The sequence below is a fragment of the Diplotaxodon limnothrissa genome, linkage group LG22 (genome assembly GCF_057381915.1).
Source record: "Diplotaxodon limnothrissa isolate DT_005_m linkage group LG22, D_limnothrissa_male_GT1.1, whole genome shotgun sequence".
Taxonomy (NCBI): domain Eukaryota; kingdom Metazoa; phylum Chordata; class Actinopteri; order Cichliformes; family Cichlidae; genus Diplotaxodon; species Diplotaxodon limnothrissa.
Genome location: NC_140616.1, coordinates 25,665,738 through 25,678,453, shown reverse-complemented (window position 1 = coordinate 25,678,453; position 12,716 = coordinate 25,665,738).

The following is a 12,716-nucleotide window of genomic DNA, read 5'->3' as shown; positions in this document are numbered from 1 at the left end:
TTGGTTCCACAGCTGCGGAGGTGAAGTGGAAGTTGTGTTATGATTGGACAGGCGAGGATGCATTATCCAGGACAGAGTCAATAGAAGTGACTCCCACTTCTCTCATTTTCACCTTTCTTTCATTACCTCACTTCCTCTGTCTTCTGACTCATTCTTTAGCACCGCTGCTAACACAATAGACTGGCAACCTGTAATCAAACTTCCTCAGCAATTAAACAACTTAGCTGTATGCTAAGATGTCAAAGCTGAAATCATCTGAGCAAAGATCAGGGATGAGTCTATCTGAACTGTAAAAACTCAATCTTAGAAATTATAACTCTACCAATCAGAGGTGTGGACTCGAGTCACATGACTTGGACTCGAGTCAGACTCGAGTCATTAATTTTATGACTTTAGACTTGACTTGAAAAAATGTTCTAAGACTTGTGACTTGACTTGGACTTTTACACCAATGACTTGGGACTTGAATTGGACTTGAACCGGTTTACTTGAAAAGACTTGATATTTTACCCCAAATATAAAATTTAACATGCATATTATATAGAGATTGAAAATGTGACGTCATTCACGGGTAGAACCGCAAAGGATTCTGGGAACTCGTGGCAAGCGGTACTAGCGCACGCAGGCTTTCAATTAAAATCAGTTATACAGCGATAAAAAGAAACACAAAAATGTCAAGAAGCTGTTGTATTATTAACTGCAATAGCCGGTCGCATGACAGCCACGGGAAGCCGACGGGTAAAGAGATCGGTTGTTATCGGATTACGTCGTTGAAGAGAAATTGTTCGAGCCATGTTTCCGAAGTAACAAAGACGCGACTGGATTGCAGCCATTCAAAGATCAAATATAACGTCCCAGAACACTCCAGCTCACATGTTAGTCTGCTCCAAGCATTTACACGAAGGTCAGTGTTTTTTAGTAGTTAATACGTCATTTTCATAACATAATTGGTGATATAGGTTACAAGCAAGTCTGGCGCTGAACAGAAATTGTGGCGCTATGCTCCTTTATTTATTGTGCATAAATAGTGAATTGTCCTGACACAATATTGCGTTTCGCTTATGTTATTATGGTACATTGACAAAAACATATACTTTTATTCACAGGATAAAACAGGTTTTTTTGTATCACTAATTGCCCAGTACGATTACAGCATACAGTATTGTTGTCACTGCTACATTTCTGTGATGCTACCAGAAATTATTTCCACTGCTAATTAATTACCGTTGAGCTCAAAGGTTATATTAATAAACGGTTAACGAATGTGTATTTATGACGACGATTTGTGAGATTGGTAAACTTATGATACGTACGATGGTCTTTCGTTCTACACGGTGCATTTCAAGGTCCTGCACCCATCCGTCGGTAAACTGTACCTGGACTTGTTGCAGTGACCGGAAGTTACTAAACTTCATGAGTGTATGCACTCACTCCAAGAACCGTATGATTATTAATATGCATATAAATAAAGAAGCTATTTTGTGCAAAGATGTCAACTGTAAGAATGCTGTGCATAAACATTTACTCTGCTCCATGTATGATGATATAGTGACTGCTCTGTATAAAAGTGGCACACTGCTTGATAAACAATATAAGCATAAGAAACCTAACATCAGACCTGGCTGGAAAGAACATGTATCCATGTACCATGATGAAGCTCGCATAGCTTATAAATGTTGGGCCATGGCTGGAAGACCTAAACAAGGCCCAGAATTTGAACAGAAAAAATGTGCGAATGCCAGATATAAGTACGCTGTTCGCTTTATAACTAAAAATGAGCAAATGCTAAGAGCAGATTCTTTGGCCAGGAAAATGCTGTGTAATAATACGGCAGATTTTTGGAAAGAGGTGAAAGCTCTTAATAACTGTAAACCATCTCTACCATCAACTGTTGAAGGTGTTTCTGGGGCAGATAACATTGCAGCATTATGGAGACAGCATTACAGTGCGTTGTTTAACTGTATAAAAAGTGAACCATATGAGGACAATCTTGACATGAGTAATGACACAATAAGTGTAAGGACACATGAAGTATATGAAGCCATTCATAGGTTGTCTGATAATAAATCCTCTGGTTTGGATCACATCACTGCAGAACATTTAAAACATGCTAGTGTAAGGCTAGCTCCTCTTTTAGCACTCTGTTTCACTGGGTTTATGATTCATGGCATATTACCAGACTCAATGCTGTGTATTTTACTGGTACCAGTTATGAAGGACAAAGCTGCAAAAGTGAGCTGCTTGGATAATTACAGGCCGATTGCACTAGCCAGTATTTTATCTAAGGTGTTAGAAAGAATCTTGTTTGACAGAGTTAGTGTGTTCATCTCTTCTCTGGATAATCAGTTTGGCTTCAAAGCACGGCACTGACATGTGCATATATGCACTCAAGGAAATAGTCAGTTTGTAAAGGGCTAAAAATTCATCTGTCCTCATGTCTTTCATTGATGCCTCTAAGGCTTTTGATCGAGTGAACCACAGAAAACTTTTTGATAAAATGAAGAGATGGGGAGTTCCTCAGTACATCGTGAGGATTCTCTCTTACTGGTACGCTCATCAGAACATGCAGGTTAAATGGGGAAGCAGTATTTCTGCCCCCTTTGGTGTCAGCAATGGTGTTAGACGGGGTGGGATTTTGTCTCCAATTTTATTTAATTTGTATGTTGATGATTTGTCCATACAACTGAGAGCCTGTAACACTGGGTGTATATTAGGTAAAGCACTGATAAATCATCTCATGTATGCAGATGACCTGGTTGTTTTTAGTCCAAGCAGTGCTGGGTTACAGGATCTTCTTAATGTCTGCACTGAATATGGTGTGCAATATGACATTGAGTACAATGCTGCTAAAAGTGCTGTTTTGATATGTAGAACCAAGCAGGATAAACAGCTAAATTTCCCTTTGTTTAAACTGGCACAAAAAACTCTTGAAGTTCATAAAAAGGTGAAATACCTCCTGACGACCTCCTGCTGTATATGTCAGAGCCTTTATGCTCTCTTCCCCGTGCTCTTGCCATTTTTGAATGTTTTGGTAATATTTCAGGTTACAAGTTAAATCTGCATAAAAGTGAACTTCTCTGTGTCAACTCTATAGCCAGAAAGATTTCATTTTCAGGTTTTCAATTTAGCGTTAAATCAGGGTATGTGACCTATCTGGGGGTTAAGGTTACCCACTCATACAAAGATCTTTATGAAAGAAACTTTGTCCCGCTGCTTAAAAATACTGAGACAGATCTTCAGAGATGGAACAATTTACCACTGTCATTAATTGGCCGCGTCAATTCTATCAAAATGAACATACTTCCCAAGTTCCTTTACTTATTTCAATGTATCCCATGCTACTTACCCAATAAGTATTTTATAACACTGAATAAGCATATCTCTGCATTTATTTGGAATGGCAAAAGTCCACGAATTCGTAAAGATTTCATGCAGAGGACTAGGCCAATGGGTGGATTAGCCTTGCCAAACTTTCAGTCTTATTATTGGGCAGCAAATATTCGTAATATGCTGTACTGGATGAGTAATGTTACTACAGAGACTCCAGCTTGGCTCCAAATTGAGTCATCCAATTGTGGCAAAATTTGCCTATCAGCTTTGTTGAGTTCAGCTCTCCCATTAGAACTATACACCTATAAACGTAACCCTTTGTTGTATGACTCGCTCAGAATCTGGGTGCAATGTAGGAAAAGGTTGGGGTTACACTTAATGTCAATTAAAGCACCTATCTGCTCAAACCATATGTTCCCACCCTCCATGATGGACTCTGCCTTTAAAATATGGGAAAGTAATGGCCTTAGAAATATCAAAGACCTTTTTGTAGATGGGATTTTTGCCTCATTCACGCAGCTCCTGAAGCAGTTTAATGTTCCTCAGCAACATTTTTTCCGCTATTTACAAATTCGTCACTTTGTAAAGAGTCGATTTCCTTCATTTCCGGAACTACCTGAGGAAACTTCTTTGGATAAAATTATTAATATAAACGTTCATAAGAGAGGGGCGATTAAAGAAATCTATGCTATACTATTAGATCTTCAATCTCCTTCTCTCTTCATCCTTAAAGCACAGTGGGAGAAAGACCTTGGGATGACTATAACAGATGAGCTCTGGCAATCTTTTCTCCAGAGGGTACACTCTTCTTCGATATGTGCCAGGCATGGGCTCCTTCAATTTAAGGTCCTACACCGATTACATATCTCCAAGGAAAAGTTAGCCAAGTTCTATCCAGGAGCTGACCCTCTGTGTAACAGATGTAAAGCAGAAACAGGTTCGCTCCTTCATACCTTTTGGACATGCCCCAATCTTCATACCTATTGGGTGTCTATATTTAACACTCTGTCAGAGATGTATAACGTTAAATATGAGCCTTCTGCTCTAACGGCTATCTTTGGGGTGATACCTCAAGACATCACTTTGCCAAAATGCTATTCGAATTCTATTGCCTTTGCTTCACTTATCGCAAGGCGCCTTATACTTTTAAGATGGAAGCAGGAAGCTCCTCCCACACATGAACAGTGGCTTGCGGAGCTCATGAGGTTTTTACATTTAGAAAAGATGAGATATACACTGGCAGGTTCAACCACCAAATTTCTTAGGGCATGGCAGCCATTCTTGATGTACATGGAAACATTTAAAATGACCACCTTATCATGACCAGATACCATATCTCTATATCGCTATCATAGCTAACTGTACGCTGAATGTCCCTTATACATTTTATTTTTCTATTTGTTTGTTGTTGTTTGTTTGTTTTTTGTTGTTTTGTAGGGGTTTCTTTGGTTTGTTTGTTTGTTTTTTCCTTCTCTATTTCTGTTATCTTTTGGGGTATTGTAAATACTGAACAGCAAACTACTGTATGTTCAATGTTTTGTTGTTAACATGCTGCTGTGACTGAAAATAAAATTTATAAAATAAAAAAAAAAGATTGAATTGAATTGAAATAAATATGCTAAGATGAGATAGCTGACTTCATCTAACTAGCAAATGTTTTCCAGGCTACGTTGGTGATACAGTTTTTTTTTAATGTGTATGATATTTTTGTCATGCGATTTTAAAGCTGGTCCTACAACCGCATCCAAGAATAACATGCAGCGTATCTCAGAACTGTCGGTGAAAATTATTCTTGGAGCTAGGTTTAATTGAGCTGCATTTTAAAGAGGTGCAATTTCACAATTTGTGTATATTTTCTAAGTTCACTATTTTGTCATGTGTTGAGAAAAACACAGATTTTAAAATTACATGGTCTAATATTTACATTTAGCATAACTGCAACATTATTTTTTCGTTTTTTTTTTTAAAGACTCGAAAGGACTTGAAATTCAAAGTTTCAGACTTGTGACTTGACTCGGACTTTTACACCAGTGACTTGAGACTCGACTCTGACTTGCCTGACATTACTTGAGACTTGACTTGAGACTTGAGGATAAAGACTTGAGACTTACTTGAGACTTGCAAGACAATGACTTGGTCCCACCTCTGCTACCAATCAATCTCAGATACGCACAAAATAAATGAAGAAAAAAATTCAACAATGTTTCAGACAACATCCTTCACGTGACACGATCTAACGTCTCAGTAAGCCAGTCAGATTCTTCCTCTTTTCATTAGATGACCTAAATTCTTCTTCACATCTTTCCATCGTGCAAGTTTTCCATGTGGGTCAAGGAAAAAGTCATTTGCAAAAGCCATAGGAGAGATTTTACCAACTATACAACCCCAATTCCCAAAGTATTAAGTAAGTGAAAATATGAATAAAAAGATAATGCAGCGATTTCCAAATCTCATAAACCCATATTTTATCCACAAGAGAACACAGATAGCAGAAAAAATGAAATGTTTAAACTTAACTTAAATTTATCATTGATTTGCAGATCAGTGCATTCTGCCTTTATTCACATTTTACACGCCATATTTTCGTTTTGTCCACTTTTTCAAACTGGGTTATTAGAGACAACCATGTGGACAGAAGCTGAAATACCAGCTTTATCCATACAGGACAAAGACAGACGAGACTAGATTAGAATAGAAAACAAACAACCCAAATCTAACATTAACATCTTATTGAAGATCACTCTACTCAAATGTATCTGATCTTCAAAATGTCAATCACATCGTGTTGTGTCACGCCCACCAGCTGCACGTCCTCCTTCATCTGCATCTTGATGATCAGCATGTTTGATTTTGCACAGATTTTATGGCGGACGCTTGGTGGCTCGGGTTATACTTTATAAACAGATGCCATCAAAGATTCAAAGAACAATGTAATGCGACGACAGCAAGAGTTAATATTTTTTAATATTGCACATTAATCTTTAATGTGAGAAAGCCTCTGCAGAAAGCGCTGTCCTTACTCCATAAACCTCTTCTGCCTACTCATAAAGCAGCGAATTAAGCAGAGTGCTGATATGATATACGGGGAGCGCAGCAATTATCCAGAATAAACGAAGATGCATTCATGTTTCAGGGCCAAACAGAAATAAAGGGCTTGGTATCCAAATGTTTTTATGGCTTAACTTTGAGCATTAAGTCAAACAGATTCATAAAAGACATCAAAGAGCTATTCGAAACCTGTCTTGTTCATCTATGTAGGAGGGGTTCTCAGAGGATTTTAAGGGAAAGACCCATAAAGGCAAGTAGAACACCCGAGTACCTCTTTATAACATCTACCCCATTTGAGTGCATGTCGACTACAATTTGTACTTTTTGCTGTCATTAAAATTATTTGTATTCTAAAGCTTTTCAACTGAAACACTTCTGCAATTTTAATATTGATAAACGACGTTTCAGTTTTAATCCTGCAGTTATAACCTGAAACCTTTAAGTAGAGAGTTCTATTATCATTGCCTTCGGCAGCTTTTCCTTCTTGCTTTCAGTCTGTCTCGGTGTGAAACATTTAAAGTGCTGATCGCGCAGACTTACAGAAGTATTTTAGTGTCTCTTCGATCTGCTCGGTGGTCAGGTCGAGCCTGGCCTCAGGAGCGACGAGGGGCGTGTGGAGCCAGTCGTCATGGTCGTAGCCGTAGACGGTGTCAGCCCGCAAGCGGTACACCGGCAGCTGCTCCTCCAGAAGACTGATGATCTCAAACTCCGGCAGGTCAGTGCTGTTACAGACATCTGAACATTAGAGGGAGAGAGAGAGAGAGAGGGGATGAGGGTGGATGAGACGGGTGGGTTTTTTCTCATTCCCTGCGTGACCACAGCGAGTCAGGTTTGTGATGGCCGACATTAAATCTGATCAAACATTTGAAAGGCAAGTTTACGTTTAATCAGCGACAAAAAATATTCTGCTAAAATAAAATTAGATAACTCTTCACAAGACTCTTTTTTTTTTTTGGTAAGAGGACCTGTTTTAAACACAGCCAATGTTTCAAATAAAGACATCAGACAGCACACGGCTCTGGCCCCTGGACACCTGTGGGTTCAAAGCTAATGTTTACGCGGAGCAGCCAATCAGGTGAAAGCCGGCTTAAAGGAAGCTGAGGGGCTACACCAGTAGCACAGGATTGTCTTGATCTGTCAATCATGCAAAGCTACTCTAGTAGAGTCCATGAATGAAACTATGGAGCTGGAATTTAACATAACACGTCCTATTTAATGTGAAATATTTTGAAAAACAAGCAATACTGTACTTTAAAAACAAAAAGAAACACTTGTGCATTTTAACTTAATTATGACTGCAAGCTTAGAATGGTAAAAGACTAGTTTCACCAACTGGTATCACTTTACTTTGATTGCATGGCTACATCCATGTGCAAATTGTGGAAAAGTAACTTTTATTTTGAAAAATTACGTTTGGAATTGCACATATAAAATTGCGTTTTTTAAGAAGAAGAAGAAGAAGAAGAAAAAGAAAAAGAAAAAGAAAAAGCAATACTTTATTAATAAAACTATTTAAAAAAAGATTTATTAGAATAGTAATTTCAACACTGTCACCAGACGGTGAGCTGCATACTCAAAATTTTGTTGCTATATTTGGACTTTTGGATGATCTGAGTTCTTCTGCACCTGTGATGGTTTCGGCGTCCCTGCAGTCGGGAGGCTCCGGACGTGTCTCGGGCTGGTTGTACTCGCCCTCGCTCACATACTGCTCCTCGTGGTTGTGCCGCCGGTCGGGCTCAGGCTCTGACTCTGGGTCCTGGGACAAGGAGGGGGCTGGGGAGGCCAGCTTGGCTCACCTCTCGCTAGCGGAGAGAGACGGGGGCCATGGAGCCGGAGCTCCACTGTTGTAACGGTGACACGGGACAGACGATAGACAGCAGACACAGACACCTGCAGGGGACAGAAGAGAGGAGAAGGAGAGACCTTTACTTTTTCTGCTGCTGTGATCCAAAGTCCACTTCAATCAGTGTGTCTCTCTTTCCCTACAGACTCTTTACCACAAGTGCTGCTGTTGACTCTGCAAAGTGCTTCCTGCCAACAAGCTGCATAAAACCACAGCCTACCCACTGCAGACACCAGGTTTCATAAGTTGCAAGACTTAAATAAAAACAGACGGTGGTTGGAGGGGAACATTTATGCTTTTCTCCATTTCCTGTCATATATACAGTACAGTAGTGGATGCCCATATGAAACATGGCCAAAGTTTCAAATCATGAGCTCAGGATATGTGCAAATAATGTCTGTGGGTCAAAAGAGTGGGCTTCAGACCTCTAAACTCTCCATTTCTAACACTTTTCCTAACATCTCCAGTTGATGTCAGTGAGAGTGGACATCTCTGGGACAATCATCACAGGCATCCAGCTCTGGCTTGAATCACATAAGCTCCACCCACCTGCTTTTAAACCTTCTGTTTGTGAGGGATAGCCAACAGGAAGAAAAATGGTGCAAAGGCCTTGTAAGAGCTGTAAATCATGCAGATCTACTCCAGCAGACTCCAAATGAATAAAAATAAAATATGGAGCTGGAAATGAGCATAAGAGGTCCCCTGTGCAGCTCTTTATAAAGACATTATACCGAAGAAGAGAAGAAAGAGTGTTCTACCTAATCGATCCAGTAACTTTAAATTAAAAGGACAAACCTTTTAGCTTCAGCCTATTCCAGCTGACCTCACAGTCACCTTAGACGGCCTCTTTCGCAGTCACACACTGTACTGGGATCCCTGTCTGAAATAAACACACCGGTGCTCATTCACGGTGACCTTGTATATTTCAGTTTGCATCCTGCAGGGATCAGCGTGTCGAGGCAGGGTAAAAACACACACAAGCCAGATGAAACAAATTCACCTGAGCTCCAGATCAAACAGCCGGTGCTGCAGCTCTGAACAAAAATAGAGCCTCACTAAAAGTCTCTGTGAATATGCATGAGTGTTTGTGTGAGCCAGTTGCATGAATAGCCGGTTACCTCTCTTAAGAGAGACATGTCGGTGCAGAAAGTGTATGTATAAAGGGAGGGACACACGGGCAAGCACGGGTCTCTGTCATCACTGTAGCTGCAGTGCAACCTTGGAACGTCTTTCCCATTGCAGCAGTCTGAAAGCTGAACTCACACTGCTCACTGTGACAGCAGCATCTTATGGGAATTTATCTATTTTTAAAAACCTCACCACATACTCTGTGGGTGAAAGATGACTTCAGATATGAACTGACAACACACACATGCACCACATGCAGATTTGGGATTAAAACAACACATTAAAGCTGCAATCCCGTGCTGACGAGGATAAACGTGAGGTGCTTATTGGATGTCCTGCAGGCCCAGATATTACAACTGTCCCGCAATGAACGCTAACAGCTGCTCCTGCTGATTGTGCTGCAGTAAATAGGCCAGGGTTCATTCAAGCGTGGGGCATACACAATGCCATGTCTGAGGGCGTGGCTTCATCTACATCAGCACCCGTCACGGATGCGAATCTGTGTTTTTGCAAATCGTGTCACCGTACAAGTATGACAGTAAGTACCAGGACCTGGTCAGTTGACCTTATGATGCACGGCATCGCCATTAAAAGCATTTAATCGTGACAGCAGTGCATCTGCCACTACACGGACACTCACGGTGACGGATCCAAGCACGGTTCCTTGTCCGTAATCCAGAGAGGACTCGGGTGAAGCTGAGCAATCCTGCAGCTAGGAAATGTTTAGACAGTGAAAATGTTTCCAGGATGGGCAGCCGAAGACGGTGTCTGCCACACAGTCCTCGGTCAGGCCGGGCTGAAGCGCCGTGACGGGGGATTTGCGCGGTCTGGACTCTCGTTCCTCAGCGCAGACACCTCTGGATGATCAAGATCACCTTAGACCGCTGTCCCGACTCGCTCCTGACCTGGTCCACTGCTCCAGCCTTTCAGCCATCTCCCTCTGTCTCTCTGTTCTCTCACTTTCCCTGCGATCAACCTCCCTCGCCACTGTCACACCACACTGCATTAGAATAATAGAACTTCTGGCAGAGACCTTCAAAATAAAATCTCTATTCCCTAACAGCTTTAAAAAAAAACGTGGATGCATATTTTGCACCGTAGTAAGTATGCTGTTATCACGCGCCTGTAGAATACAGTGAAAGTGCACAATGATCATCTTGAGATTAACTTCTATTCCCACTTGATGATTTTAATATTTATTACGGCTTAAGTTGAAAAGTTTCGTACTTAGTAAACGCGTTGATGCTTTTAATTGTAAGGCGCTGCTTTATTTCGCACGGTTTCCTGGGTAACTGTATATGACTTCACTTTCTTCCCACCCTGCTGCCACCCAGAAGACTCCCAAACCAGAGACCCAACCCGTTCTGGACCGAGCATCAGTGACGTCACACGCGCCTAACAGGAAGAGGTTGGGGTGATCATTTGCGGGCAATTTAAAATTATAGGATCTTTACAGCTTTAAAAGCTTGTAAGGCTAGTTTTGCTGTAATCATGATAAGGAACACATTTAATTTCTAATTAAGAAATGTATTTGTCCAGAACAAAGTGGTCACGCTGAGCAATGATATTCTTACTTTGCGAGATTTCCTACACGTCAATAAATAAAATAAATATAATAAAGGAAGCACTGTGTACAGAAGGGTAGAGAGTGGTCAGAATATAAAGTGCAATTAGTTATCCATATTATTGTAACGTCGAGACATTTAGAGTGTTATTATATTTTAGATTAAAAATAAAACTTGCATTTTGTGCAAAGTTACAAATGTACAGGTCACGACAGATAATCACGTTTCTCCCACAGGTAATTTTTTTTTAAATTTATTGTTGATGACACACAACTTCAGTTCCCAGCAATCCTCAGTGTTTTCTATTTGATCAACTGCACAAGTGAGAGAGGGGTAACTTAAGTGAGACCAGCCACTCAGGTCCTCTTTCTCACTGTTTCTCAACCATTTTTCATCCTGTTCTGAAAGCCAGCTGCATCAGTGCAAACGAGTAGGTCTGAAACCAGAGGTGCCACCCCTGCACCTCCATTTTTTTTTGTCTCCACCAAGCATAAATTCTGTGATCATATCAGTGCAGCAATATGCAGAAATGACAGGAGGACAGATCCCCCTTTGAAATATTATATAGGTATGCGCTGTAACCTGTGGTGATTATAAACGCAAAACAAGATAGCCTTGCATTATCGGCTGCAAAGTAAGAAGTGTGTCCACAGTTGCATTACTATAAGTCATTTGTTAAATGGTTTATCTTGGTGTTTCTTTATGATTCCTTTTCTGATTTCTTATGCTTTTATTTTCTATTTTTCCCAACTCGAGCCCCTGAAAATGAAATCTTATGATATACTCTGGACTCCTCCACCTCCCTCTTTTCTATCCTGATGTTCATATGCCACTAATCACTAACTTTTCTCTCATCTTACTGTTTTTGTTTGTTTTGTTTTTTTTATTTGTCCTGATCCCTTTGTGCTCGTCTTTTTTCTGCTCCTCCCTGATTCTGAAGTTTCTTCCCTTTAAAACAGAGTTCTTTCTCCCCACCGTCGCTTGTCTAACACTTTATGGTCTTTACCTTTCATATCTAGCACTTTCAGGTGAATGCTATGATAACCCCCGCATCCCCTCCGCTCACAGAAGTTTTGTGCCTACCATCGCATCAAACGGCAGGTGGCAGCAGAGAGCCTCTTACATAACGCACAACCTGCTTTTTGCGAATTGAGAGTAGAGATGTTGTGTTTGAAGGCTGTGTAACAGCTGAGTGCTACACCTGCATCCACGCAGTGAACTGCAGCAAGTGAGGTTTACACGATTTCCACATTGAAGTGCTTTAAATCCGGTAATCTGTGAAATCACTGCGCCTCAGTGGTGGCCCGTGATTCTTACACTGAGTTTTTTTTTTTTTGTTTACATATGAGATGTGGTAGCGATGCTATGGCCCTTCCCCTATAAGTCACGGATACGTAACACCACACGCGCTCCCCGCTGCCATAATGTGCATATTTTGTACAGAGTGGAAAACAACACTGGCGTTTTGTTGGGTGCGTGATTTTACTCCCTGTGCAATATTTACAACGGAAGACTAATTGTGGATTTTTACTTGTTTACTTGTTACTTGGTTTGAGACTGAAAAACTTTGTCCGCGCGTCTCATCTTGGAGCATTCTAATCGATCTCTGTGAAGCCTCATCTGCAGACACTCGCTGCCCGTGAGGTGAGAGTGTGTTTGCAGAGGGAGGATAACCTTCTTGAGCTCGTTTCAGTAATTGTTAAACAACTTCACGTGGACTGACCACGGCAGCACATGGTAATTTATCTTGTTTGTCTCCATAACACCGCCTCAGTATCTGGTCGGTATTTACAACCATCTTC